The sequence below is a fragment of the Poecilia formosa genome, unplaced genomic scaffold (assembly GCF_000485575.1).
Source record: "Poecilia formosa unplaced genomic scaffold, Poecilia_formosa-5.1.2 Scaffold127, whole genome shotgun sequence".
Classification (NCBI taxonomy): Eukaryota; Metazoa; Chordata; class Actinopteri; order Cyprinodontiformes; family Poeciliidae; genus Poecilia; species Poecilia formosa.
In genome coordinates, this window is record NW_006800066.1 from 1,535,759 (window position 1) to 1,548,750 (window position 12,992).

The 12,992-nt window shown below is 39.2% G+C and overlaps 1 protein-coding gene across 1 annotated transcript in view; it reads right to left on the reverse strand.

Annotated features, from left to right (window-relative positions):
* Positions 1 to 12,992, reverse strand: part of efna3a (ephrin-A3a) — a 90,549-nt gene that overhangs the window by 44,364 nt on the left and 33,193 nt on the right. The window lies entirely within an intron of this gene.

The following is a 12,992-nucleotide window of genomic DNA, read 5'->3' on the forward strand; positions in this document are numbered from 1 at the left end:
TTGTCTGTAATGTTCAGCATCTGGTAATGGTAAAAAGGAACAGCTGCCATCACACACTGGTCAGAAAGTCACCACTCTGCTCTCTGTCTCAATTTAAATGCTGTCATTTTTTTTTTCTATCTGCTAACCTTTTAAAGAGGTTTTTACGTAGAAGGCACTGGTCTCCTTCAAACTACAGCATCAATAAAAAAAAATAAATCTTTTAGCCCTGCGAGATACCATCTACAGCCCTCTTGTCCTCCATTTTTCTCTTTATCTCCCTCCCACCTCCTCTCATGCTGCCCTGTACCGTTTAAGAATCAATCTGGTGCCACAGTGATGTGCCACTGCCCTTAGTTTTTATTGTTTTCTAGTGCGCATTTAAGACGGTACACAGGCAATCTGTGGCAGCCTCTTTCCCCGTCTACACTCCAGCTGATACAGAAAGCCTCTCTCCGCTCCACGGCGCCGCAGAGATGTCACCGACGCACTCCAGCATTTGACAAATGAGCCAGCAAATTGACTTCTCCCCGATGTTCCGCACAACAAAAGGCAAAAAGAAAACAAATCCCGTTTAACTAAATGCTGGATGAAATGGAGCAATAGAGCGCACGAGCTACTACAAATTATTCCACATCTCGCAGCTGCTCTCTTTCTCTTAATCTCCTCTTCCCCCTTCTCCATGCCACACTGAGCTTTTTCCTCGTTTCCTGTGGCTCGGGCCCCAGACGTACATTGACCCACGTGCTCTGGACCCGGCAGGGGGCCTTGTTCCTATGTTTCGCTCCACTGCACATGACTGACACTCTCCTCATGGAGGGAGGAGGAGGAGAAGGAGGTGGCGCAGACAGGGAGGAAGAGAGTCAGCGAGCGGAAAACAGAAGAGTCCCAAGTTCAACAGGGAGGGAGCCTGAGTGGATGTGGTTCATGATCAATGGTGCTGCTCCAATTACCTTCCAATTAAAGGAAAGTCTCAGACATGCTTCTGATGCAGGACACAGGGGCTTTCGACAGGCTTCCCACCAAGCATGATACCCCCGCTGCAAAGTCAGTTTATGTAGGAACACAGCAGAGTATCAAGTAGGGGCGCATGGTATTGGTATCTGCTGATATTAGCTGTAAAATTAAATATCGGGCATCAGCCATTCTGTCAAAATAACTTATCGATATAAAAGCCGTTGTTTTTATGACCACCCAGTGACGATGTGGCCTACAGCACATCAAATTTCCACGGTTTGATTCTTGTCATTGTCTTAGAGAGAGCAGATGTCATGAATATATCCGACATTAAACATAATGCAAGTTGAAAGTGTTGCATCATTTTCAGCCTCCTTTTTAGCAGGAGGCTGAAAAGGAGGCTAGCAGGCTAAATGGACGAAGAGGATGCAGCATTTAGGAAAAAAAATATATCAGTATGGGTATCTGTTATCGGCCAAATGAGTTTTAGTACATCGGCACATCGGATATGGACCAGAAATCAAAAGCCATGCGTCCCTGTGATCAAGGTATGCCGAGGATTCAAAAGAATATTGATTTAAAATCAGTAAAATATTAACTGAACCCATTCATTCACTTTCAAGTGTCGATGAGATCCCAGAGAAAGTTTTCTCCAGTTGTGTGGAGGCCTTGCTCCACCTGTTGCTGCACAAATCAGTTGGATGAAAGGTGGCAGCTGTAATTTCCTTTGCCTAAAACAGACGGCTTGTAAACAAAATAAACTAATTACTTTACTATCAGTTGGCAAATGGAGTGACTGCAGGATGAGCTTGACTTACCCAGATCATTTCAGGTTGTTAGACTTCTGACTCTAAAGATGAAAATGTGCAGATAAGCATAATGTATCAGTCAAAAATGATTTTCAAAGAATTAAAATGTAAAGGGCTGTGTAAATACTCAAAATACTAATGCTTTCAAACACCCTGCACAAACTGCAGCTACAATAAAAATGGCAGAATGGGGGGAAAAAATAATTTCCTCAAAAAAATGACAGAAATGTTTTACCCCTTTTTTTAATTCACCCAATTAGTGCAAACCAAGTGGTGGAACGGTTTAACGTATCTGGGTTAGGATGTGATTTTTCTTTTCATCTTGGCACTTATTTTTCCGATTGTATTTTTCCTTCTTTTTCCCTGATACTTTTTGTTTTAATTGATCTCAAGCCTCAGATATTTTGGGTAGAAGAGGGGAAGGGAAAGATGAAGAAATAAATTAATACATTAAGGATAAACCAAAGAACATGTTTTGTTATATTATTAGTAGATTATCTACTCTCCTGGTTTCTGTTTCAGCATTAACTCACCAACATTTAAATATTCAGATAGATTGTTTTGTCCTTTGCTGGTTGTTCCATTGATGTCCGTTATTTGATGTACTAATACTTTTCCTGTTTTTCCAGTCAAATAGTATTGCTTCTAATTAAATAAAAAAAAAACACCTAAAATATATACCTATATTTTTTTTTGTATCTTGAATATGTGAGACACAGCTGTCATGAAGAGTCATGAGAACTGACTAAATTGTGAAAACAGTAGTAAACAACCAGTGTCACCACAAAGAAATTCCTTTTTTTTTTTCTGTGTAGATCAACTCAGAGAGTTTTCAGTTCAACGTGTTTGAACCGGTGATGCATAATGCACAACCCCATGANGGATGCTGAACTTGGGAAGAAGGAAATTGTGTCGAGGATTACGATTGTCTCCAAAACATCTGATTATATTCAGCAAACATTTTTTACTGTTGTTTACTGAGAAAGTGATCATAGAATAAACTGAACTGACATATGAAGGCACAGTTGGATTAGCTGGTTTCACTAAAAGTCTATTTGCCAATTATTTTGGGGGTTGTGATAGATGACATGATGTATTGTTGGAACTTGACGAAATTAATGACCCGTCCACTCTTTCGTGGCTCTGTTTATCAATCTTTCCTGCATTTTTTGATGCAAAACAAAAAAAATGTGGCAAAATGATTGCTGTGTTTTCAGTGGAGTGAGAAGAACAACAGTAAATGCCACTGAAGGAAAAAAGTGCATTAAAAAAACAAGTAAAAAGGACAAAATAGCTGTTTTTGAAGAACAAAATCACACTTATAATGTACCTGAGTGACAAACATGAAAATAAGTTGGTTTGTTTTTCAAAGTGTAGATTAAATGTCTTGGCAAATTGAGGTTTAAACTAATCTTTTAATTTGACCATTAATTTGAGTTAACTATTAGGGTGATGGCATGGAGTCCTTCATCAGAAATAATCAAAAAAACAAGGAAAAAATGCAAAAAGTTGCGCTTTTACTATAATAAATGTTTTCATTACTACAGCAGCAACAAGGATTTTCTTTTAAAGTGACGGCCCAAATTTTTCGGGGGCAAATTTGATTCTTCTTTCCCATCATGTCTTCATTGTTTGAGAGATGTCTGTTAAACATCCAGAACTTCTTGGACGACTAAAACATTTAGCAGGCTACTAAATACTTGCAGATATAAGAGTCCAATCAAATAACCAATTTACAACTCTATAGCAGAACTCATTTTAAAAACTTTGAACTGTGGTATTTTGTTTTCTTGTGGTGGGATTCTGCAGTGTAGTTTTTGAAGAATTTATAAACAAAGTGTGTCCAGTATTCTTGCATCTGTGTCATACACAAATTAATAAAATACATGTAATTGTTGCTTTTCTGGTTTCTGTAAGAGGTGGTATGTCATTTTGAAAAGCTTTGCATTGAATTTTTGTGTAAATACACAATAAAGTGGCTCTTTTTCTTTTTTTTTTTTACCAAGGTTATTGTCACACGTTTGAAATCTCAAGCCTCCCGATTCCTCTGTCTCTTTCTGCTTCACCCGATCCAACATAAATTCATTCGCATGCTGGATGTTTGCAAGTCAGCAAAATAAATGTGAGTTTATTACAGGCAGATTAAGGGCAGTTCAAAGGGCTAATGCCTACTATTACATCGATGCTGGTTTAACACCGCCTTGCGCTCAACAGTCAATAAAGAGCCCAGGGAGATGGAGGGAGAGCAGTGGACCAGAACCGCCGGGGATAGATGGAGAGCAAAGGGAACAAGAGTGGAGAGAGGGATGGAAAAAAAGAAAAGCTGTGCTAGAGGCGACTCGAGCATGGCTAACGTAAATTAGAGCGCAAACCTCTGAACGACTCGGGCTGCATGTAAGTGATCAATTAGGTTATAAGATTAGAGCCGGCACAATGCAGATCGCAGTCGGAATCAGTCTATTTGTAATGTGCAGCAAATGTAACACGGATTATTTACTTTGCAGAGACACTGAGGGAATAAACGTTTCCTCTCTGGCTCAAGGATGCAGCAGAAAATGAGCTGAGAAGCACAAAATGACTAAAGGACACGAACAACTGAGTCATGCCACGTAGAGTGGCAGATTCTGCCAAGGCCAAATAGTTTCTTCTTCTACGTTTCAGTCAAATACGAAAACAAAACAGCATTATAGAAGCTGAATTGAAGGACAAAATGAGATTTTACACAAGTATTTATTTTCATTTCATAAGAATTACATAATCACACATTTATCTTGTTCTGATTAACCATTTTCTCCCAGGCATGGCCTGATCTGAATACTGTCGAGGCATTTTTTAATTACCTGTGTCAGCCATTATTAGCAAGCCCTGGAAGCATATTTTGCACACTCAGTTTTACAAATTAAATATTTGAGTATGTGAGGCTCGTCTTCACTGAAGAGGAAACAAGATATATGATGAAACAATCAAGCAAAATCATGTTGTTTTTTTTTTGTTTTGTTTTGTTTTTGGGATTTTGAAATGATTATACCCTTTTCAGTAACCGAGTAAACGGTATTTACTGAAAGTACAGTTTACTAGAACTGCTGACAAGCTTCTTGCATGTTTTCACTGATATTTCGAGGTTTATTTTTGAATTACCACAAGGTTGATACACAAACCACACTTTGCGCAGCAACCTGTTGCCATAAGAAATTTCTAAACTGTGTTTTAGTACAAAGTCTTGAACCGGTTTGAATAGTAGTCAAGCCTTTCCTAAAATGCTAAATGCTAAAAGTAGTTTCTGATTTTTAAGATCACTCCTTCTGTGGAAAGCAGACCAAATTAGATCAGCTGTATTTCAAGAGTCTGGCACTCTTGGACTTGTCAAATAAGGAATATTAGAGCAAGTTGATGTACTTAATTTTGTGTTTTAGATTAAGAACCATCAGTCAGATTCAGCCTGAGTTTGAAGCTTTTTTAGATGGCAAACAGCCATTAACATGGCAATTTATTTAACCTGAATATTAATGGGGAACTTAATCAGATAAAGCATGCCAGTTTAACACAAAGCGATGTAAAGCACCAAAATGGACAAATCTATATTCCATTCTCAATTTTTCTCTTTGTCATACTTATCCAAGTCTTCAAAAAATAACCAAACTGCATTTTTTTTTACTTTTCAAAACACTTATCACATTACCCAGACATTACTTAATTTTTCTAAAATAATGGATTCAAAATAGTTTACAAACCAACTTTGTCCATAATTTATTGTCACATTGCACATTTCCATCATCACTGATCTCAAAAGAATAAATGAAATGTAGTTCACACCATTTTAAAACATGAAAGGAATATTCTTGATGGAAAATATCGTGAAAATTGTTTGATTGTTGAAAAGAACTAATTTAATCAATGCAAAAGTCTGTCAGTGATTAATGGAAAAACTGTCGCAATTCAAAGGAAATGTTTTAATGTGACAAAGCAGACATTATGATCCTGTAACAAACATTTCAAAATTTAGAGAATAAAGTTCTCTCTGGATAATTACGGCGCAGCTGATTAATATCCATCTAATTGTAGCGCCACTCGCTGACATAATGATGAAACAAATTGCAAAGCAAACGAAAAGTGTGAAGCCTATAATCATTCACAACAAAGATGGATTGGCTTACTGATCACTGGCTGCTTTCTCACTTTCGGCAACAACATCCTGGCACTTTGGACTCAGCTTGCATTTAACAGCAGAGTTAATTATCTCATGTAACATGCGATAATGCATTATTAATGTGTGTGAGCAACATGAGTCAGTGTTCTCTGGCCTCTTAGGGCCGTTTGGCTCAAATGGATGTGTTCGGTCATTAATGATGTAAAATCTGGACAAAGCCTTGGATGGGAGAAAAATGCAGGGAGTTTCAGCCAGTTGGCAGCAGTTTAAGACTCATATTGATCTGGGAGGAAGTTGGAAGAACTCGGAGTAAAATTTGTTCGATACGTCTCCGTCCTCGCTGCCCAGCAACACAAAAACAGCCCAGCTAGAGGAGAGCTGGACAGATTTTTGTTTTGCGGAGGGTAAAGCATGCACATTTCTTCACTGGAGATGCGTTTTCCGGTGCAACATTAGCGGAGGAACTTAAACCGAAAGTGTGCACTGTAGAAAAATTAAAAGTGCTGTTATGGTGAGTGAATAAATGCTTCAAAATGAAAGGCTTCTGTGACCTTTCCTTAGTACATCTGGTTGTTTGCTGTGTGCACAATGTGATTTATTTATTTTTAAGTTTTACCAAAGTGGGCCGAACCAGCAGACAATGGTGTATGGGGATGAGTGAGGTGAAGAGGGGAGAAGGGGAATGTGAATTCATAATAAGAGCCGGATATAAGATCTGATGTTTTTAAGGCAATGTGTAAAAAAAAAAAAGTTTTTTTGTTTTTTTTTATCCACAGGAGTGGGACCACAAAATGAGGCCAACGCCTGAAATATTAAGTCTCAGCGATTAGGATGATGAGTGACTTTATGTTATTTAGTTTCAATATTTCCAGTTTTCTGTTAAAAGTCAACCCAAAGGGATGCAGAAACAACAGCCTCTGTATACGACCCCTGTTAAAACAATAATTCCCTTTAAATGATCTAACACACTTGGAAAAATGCTCAGACAATCAGCAACAGCCGACTATGTGATCACTCGGAAACAATGATTGTTGTGTCAGATGTACAGCAGATAAATGAAGGGGCATTAAAACATTGTTAGAGAGCAATTTCATTCACTTTAAGATGGATTAGAGCCAAGGTCTCTGATCATTTTGGAGATTCACCCAAATGAAATATTTCATGAGTTAAAACTGGGATTTAAGAGTTTACGTGACAGGTTTAAATGAAAAGTGTAAACGGGCAGATTAAAGTGAAATTTCATCCATTTTTATTCTCACTAAAAAAGAAACATTATGTTTTATTAGCGCTGCAGGCCTTCTTCCACTGTCAAACTCCTGTTATATCACATAAGATGTAGCAGCAGCTGTGATGATCAGAGGATTATGGAGTCCAGAATCTTAATCTTAGCAGATAAATACAAAGCTTCAACCTGGGATTATCAAAACCATCTCAGACGGTAGAAGCCGGGCATCTGAAAGTGATAGGGATGCTTAGTCCCGAGATGAATAGGCGCCATATTCAGCAGCCAGACCCATAAATTAAAACATGCCTACTTAATATGGTAATTTGTCCTTTTGTGAGTAATCCATCATTTCGTATGAGGTGCGCAGGTTAAAACTGCCCGTAAAGCCTGAAACTAAAACACTCTTAATTTTGCATTCCTTAATTTGTTTTATTGTTTCTCATGTCTGCAGGTGCCTCTTCATTCTTCCATCTCGGCTTTCTTCCTCCCCGCGCTCCTTAAACCCAATTTAACTCGTCTTCCTTGAACAGAAATTGCGCGGCCGGCGTGACAAAGGAAACATTTGTGTTGCGAAAAGTGTGAAGACAAACAAACAAATTGAGCAGGGAAACAACGAGCGGGAACAATGAGCAGTGATTATGAAGCAAAATGAAACCAATAATCCAGTGAATGCGTCTGGAACAATTAGAAACGCTGACAGGCAGATGTTTTTGTTTGTGGGCTTCTTATTGGCGCCCTACCTGCCGATTTGCAGGTCACGACAGGCGCCGACGTTCTCAAGAGGAGTTCAGAATCAACGCCAAACCCGCCTTCCCGTTCTCAGGGAGGTCGTGCTCTCCGGTGAGGGGCTAACTCCTCCTCTTGGACGGCCAAACATGCAGATCCACTGACAGAACAATGGCTGAGGCACAGAGAGAACGTCTTTCTGTCCCAGGCAGGCCTCCCACAATGCAATTTGGACCACACACACACATAATTACCTGTTGCGCTGAGGCTGCCTTCCTGTTAGTTTTTTAAGTGCCTCCTCCTTCATGTTTACACGGAGCAGTATAAAGAGAGAGAGAGTTGAGATTCTGTTTTAAACAATGCTAAACGCAGCAAAAAGAAATAAAAACACAACGTTGTTCACATAATGGGGGGCAGATGGACATTTTGAGTCATGTGAAATGCAGCAGTCTGCTCCACTAGGCAGCAGGCTGCAAGCATTTGCTCCCCAGAGACGACGCTGCTGAGTGCATTGTTGTTTGAGAGCCACTTTTACAATGACTCTTTGTAAAAAAAAAAAAAAAAAGAGCAAACCTTTTGTTTTCTAGGTTTTCGCCTGTTTTCCCCTCGCAGATTTTGAGTTAAAATTGTTTTTTTAATTTAGCAAAAAGCTATCTTTCTAAAACAGAAATAAGGCGTCTCTCAAAAGAAAAAAACAACAACGTGGAAGTCGTATCTGTTTTATTAAGCGTTAATTTAAAAACTGGCTTGTCGACCATTGATTTTATCTCGCTCAAAAATCAGTGGGAAAAATCTGCAATCAAACACCTATGATTGCAGCTCTGCCTGTAGCTCCCGCCGGTATTTTGATGATTTATCTTGGTAATCTGTATAACCCAGCCACCATCATCTTTAAGGCGTGCCATGGACTCCATATCAGATTCAAGCTGGGACTCCGGCCTGAATCTGGGCCATTTCAAAACGCTAACAGTGGATTCGGGGTTCAGGATTTGCAGATATTGACAGTATGGAGAGAAGTGAAAATGAGATTCTGATACGACACTGACAATTTAGCAGATCTATTCAAAATTCTCCGGACAGTAAGACTCCTCTTGCAGCTGGGAAAAGACCAAAAATAAATAAATAACGACTACAAAATAGATAAAAGAAATTGCAATTGTATGCCTTTTTTAAACCAAACGAGAAGCCCCCTTTTTTCAAATCTATGATTTCATTTATGGATCCTTTTTCCACAATTATTTGTGTGATCAACATATAATGTGCAAAAAAGAAATAATAAATCACAATAAAAGTAGTTATGTGTTTAAAAAAATGTTTTATGTCCCATTGCAAAAATTTGACAGATTTGCCAGCATAAAATCCATGTATTTAGCTTTAAATCATTCAATGTGGAATTTAATCTTCATCATCAAAATATCAAGAGCTAAAGCTGAATTAAGATCAAGGATGAGCCTGAAATACCATGAACTGATTTCATATCTCTGTTTTCTTCCTATATTACCATCAAAATAACTAATTAAATATGTCTATTGAATCTCATCCCAGTTGGTTGCATTTTAGTGTTTTAAAAAAATAGCAATTTGATTATGTTGATGTTGTAATTTTATTACTCTAAACCAGAGGCATTATTTTTGCTCACGTTGTGATACAATCAGAAACTTAATCGGGGGTATTTGTCGTAAAAACAGAACAATCTTGTCATAAAAATAAGCACATTTTGCTCTGCTCATCATTTCCACACAGCTCAGTAATCCAATGATCCGTTCTGCAGCTTGACAATGAGCCCACAAGTTTGCTATTGACAGAGACACACTGCTGCAGGCAGCCGTTTCATCTTGTTTCCAGTCTTTGTGCAAAGCTAAGCAAACTGGCAGCTGGCTAGTAACCAGTCAGACAGGTGGTATTGATCTTCCCAGCCAAATGTTCACAAGAAGAAGAAGTCTGCAGCCCAAGATGTGAAAACTAAATCCAGAACTTAAAACATTGCAATACTTGTAATTTCTTAGAAGCTTTCTAGGCTTTAAAGACAGAGGGGCCGCTCTAATCAAACAGTTTTATTTGCTTATGGAGAAAACAAGATAATTGTTTTTAGTTTAGCTTGTGATAAAATAAAAATAAAAATCTGCTTGGTTTGATATGGATTAGCCAGGCTAAATCATTGGATTGGGATTTAAATATTAACAATCTCTTGCAGAATGCAACGCTGCCAGTCAAGCTAAAATGGAAAATCAGATTTAAAAACAAAACAATTTGTTCCTGCCTGTAATTTGCTGACATCTTTTTACAGCACCCAGCATAATTTTGGCAGCTCTGATAAACATTTGCATTTGCACAGCAGCCAGTCAAGAAGCATCATGCATTTTCTGTGGCACCGATTGGTTTTTACCCCCTGAAAGTGAAAATAAACTACGGATTTTAGCTTCTGCTGTAGAGCTTAGACTGTTTCCACTGAGCCGATTAAAGAGAGAGTTTTATGTCTTTTCCCGGCACATGGTGCCATTTTATAGAACAACCAAGTGACTATATGTTAACTTCAGTTTTTATAGAAAATGCTGTATATGTCAAATACATCTTAAAAGAAACTTGTCTCTGTAATTTCACGCCTAGAAATTGGGTCTCTGTCTTTCTGAAACTCCAGCTTAAGCAAATTATCATGACCTCACTTCTCTATTAACCCTTTAATGTCATTTTATCAGTGTTTCACTGAGAAGTAGCTTGCATAATGAGCTCAGCGTATGCGCAGCTCCATCTGTTTGCTAATTGCTGCTGGCTAGTCTGAAGGAACTGAGTGTGGGAGTCACAGCAGAGCGCTGCCCTGTGAGGTGGAAGCTGAGAAGCTTGAACACTGCAGCTCGGAGGAGGAGCTGCACCTCGAAGGCGGGGCTAAGTCCACCCAGGCGTTTAGCACACCCGAATGGTTGCCATGGAGATTAGGAGATTTCTCAGACATCCATGAAAGAATCAAGGCAGCACTCCATGTATGTTTTTCATGAGGGAATAATATTGCAACACGATTTAAAGCTCCAAAAAAGTTGGTTTTGCAAAAATACTGCCCCTTTAATGCAGTATTTTTGCATTAAAATACTACATTACCCCTCAACAAGCCTTCGTTGAGGGGCTCTATGTGTATTTGTGACGTTCAGGTGTTTGTGGTGAAAGTGTGACGGTATGGACACCAACAGGATCTGAACAACTTGATATAACCTGGAGGAGAATCTCCAGCCATCAGTGTGTGAGCGTAAGCTCAAACAGCAAAGCAACATGGGAATGCTCCAAAGCACACCCGAGTCCACTTTGAATGGCTCAAATAAAACCTAAAGAGAAGGCATGCTATGAGCTAGTCAAAGTTAGCACTGATATGATAGAGATTAGGTGGTGTGGCCTTAAACAGGCACTCTTGAAAACCTTCCATTAATGTTATTCTCCACCTTAGTTATTATAAACACCCAAAGGTTGCCAACGACTAAACAGGGTAAATCTTTTCTCCTTAATGAGATTATCTTTCAAAATTACTTATTTTCCTGATCTATAACATTTCTGTCTGACAAAAAAAAAAAAAAAAAAAAAAAGCACAAACAGAAGAAATCTGTAAGGGGCAAAAACTTTTTCACAGCACTGCACCTGTGACAGTGAGTAATGGGTCTTTTAAGTGACTGAGTGTAGACCCGACAGACATGAACTGGTTAAATACATTCTGTTTTGGATGAGCAGGCTTTCAGGAAGTGCAGATGATACAGCGTGTTTGTCTGACAGGTTATGTACTGCACACAGCTTGCATCCATGCGTGGTACAGATTGGCCCTATAAGCTGTCAACCGGCGGCGGAGCGCCGTGTGAGGCCGACAACACGTTCTGCTGCTCTCTCCCAAGCCACCTTCGGCTTCCCGAGGCACAGAACATTTTTGAAGTTTGGGCTAAAAGAGGGCAGAGAAATGCAATTACTGGTAAATAGAGACTCCCTGCTACTGCAAATTTATCCAGGGTCCGGAAAATTTTTTCCCCACAAGGCTGCTCGAGGTCTGGATGTGTGTGTGTGTGTGTGTATGTGTCGTGGTGTGAATCATTGTGGCAGTGCCATTAAAGCTCATCAGACTCCAGTGGAGCTGCCAAGCTGTGCTCGTCTCTCTCCTCTCCCCACCTCCAGTGTTTCTCTGAGTGGCTGTGACTGAGGGCTGTTGCCGTCTCAGGCGGTCCGGCTGACCCTCGCTGGCTCTCAGACAGAAAAGCCTTTGGCAGCTAGATTGTAGAAACCTTTAAAGACAAGTCAGTCTAATTCAATTCCCCCAATTCAAAGCTCAACACCGGTGGATATGCTGCCCTTACTGGGGGTTGTGATAATGCTGCTGGTTCTTTTTACGCCACGTTCTTCTCCCTCCTCTTTTTATGCCGCTTTCTGTTGACCTCGGAACTGACGTGGGTTCCCTTCAGGCCAGATTTGGGTTTCTGTTACTCGTTTTCCTGCAAACACTCTAAAGAAAATGACTCGTGGCAATTGTGACAACAGAAGTCGTACATCAAAGGCGACACTGTGATCAAAACAATGGAGTCTGGAGCGGAGCTGTAAAGACGGGACCAGGAAGCCGTTCAATGAGCATCGATAGATCCAAAGTTCTGCTTAGTTTCCGACCAATTAAAGCAAAATTTTAGAAATATTTGTTTAAAAAATGGAATCAGACCCACTCATTTTAAAAGAGGCTTTTGAAAATGTTTTTAAAATATTTCTGACAAAAGTTACTTCTGTGGGCGACTGTGTTGCAAACCGAATACTTGTAGATCAAGTTCCAGCTTCCTCATGTTTCATGTCGATGTTCCCCTGGACAAGTTGTTTAGACATAAGCAACATGTCATATATAAATGCGTGCGCACTTGTGAGAGCAATTTGGTGGACAAGACTTTACCTTAAAGTACTTTGAATAATCCACAGGACTAGAAAAGTGCAGCACAAATGCAGTCCAGCTGCATTTATATTCAAGATAAACTGATTTATGTTTGCTGCATATTAAATTTCCTTATAGGTTTTAGTATGAATTCCCACCTCATCCAATTTATACGTTGACATTTTGTCCCAAACTTTTATTTTATCCCCTTGAAAAACTATTTCCTATCTGTATTTAACTGCTTTTTTTTTCCATTTCTCTCTTGAATATTAT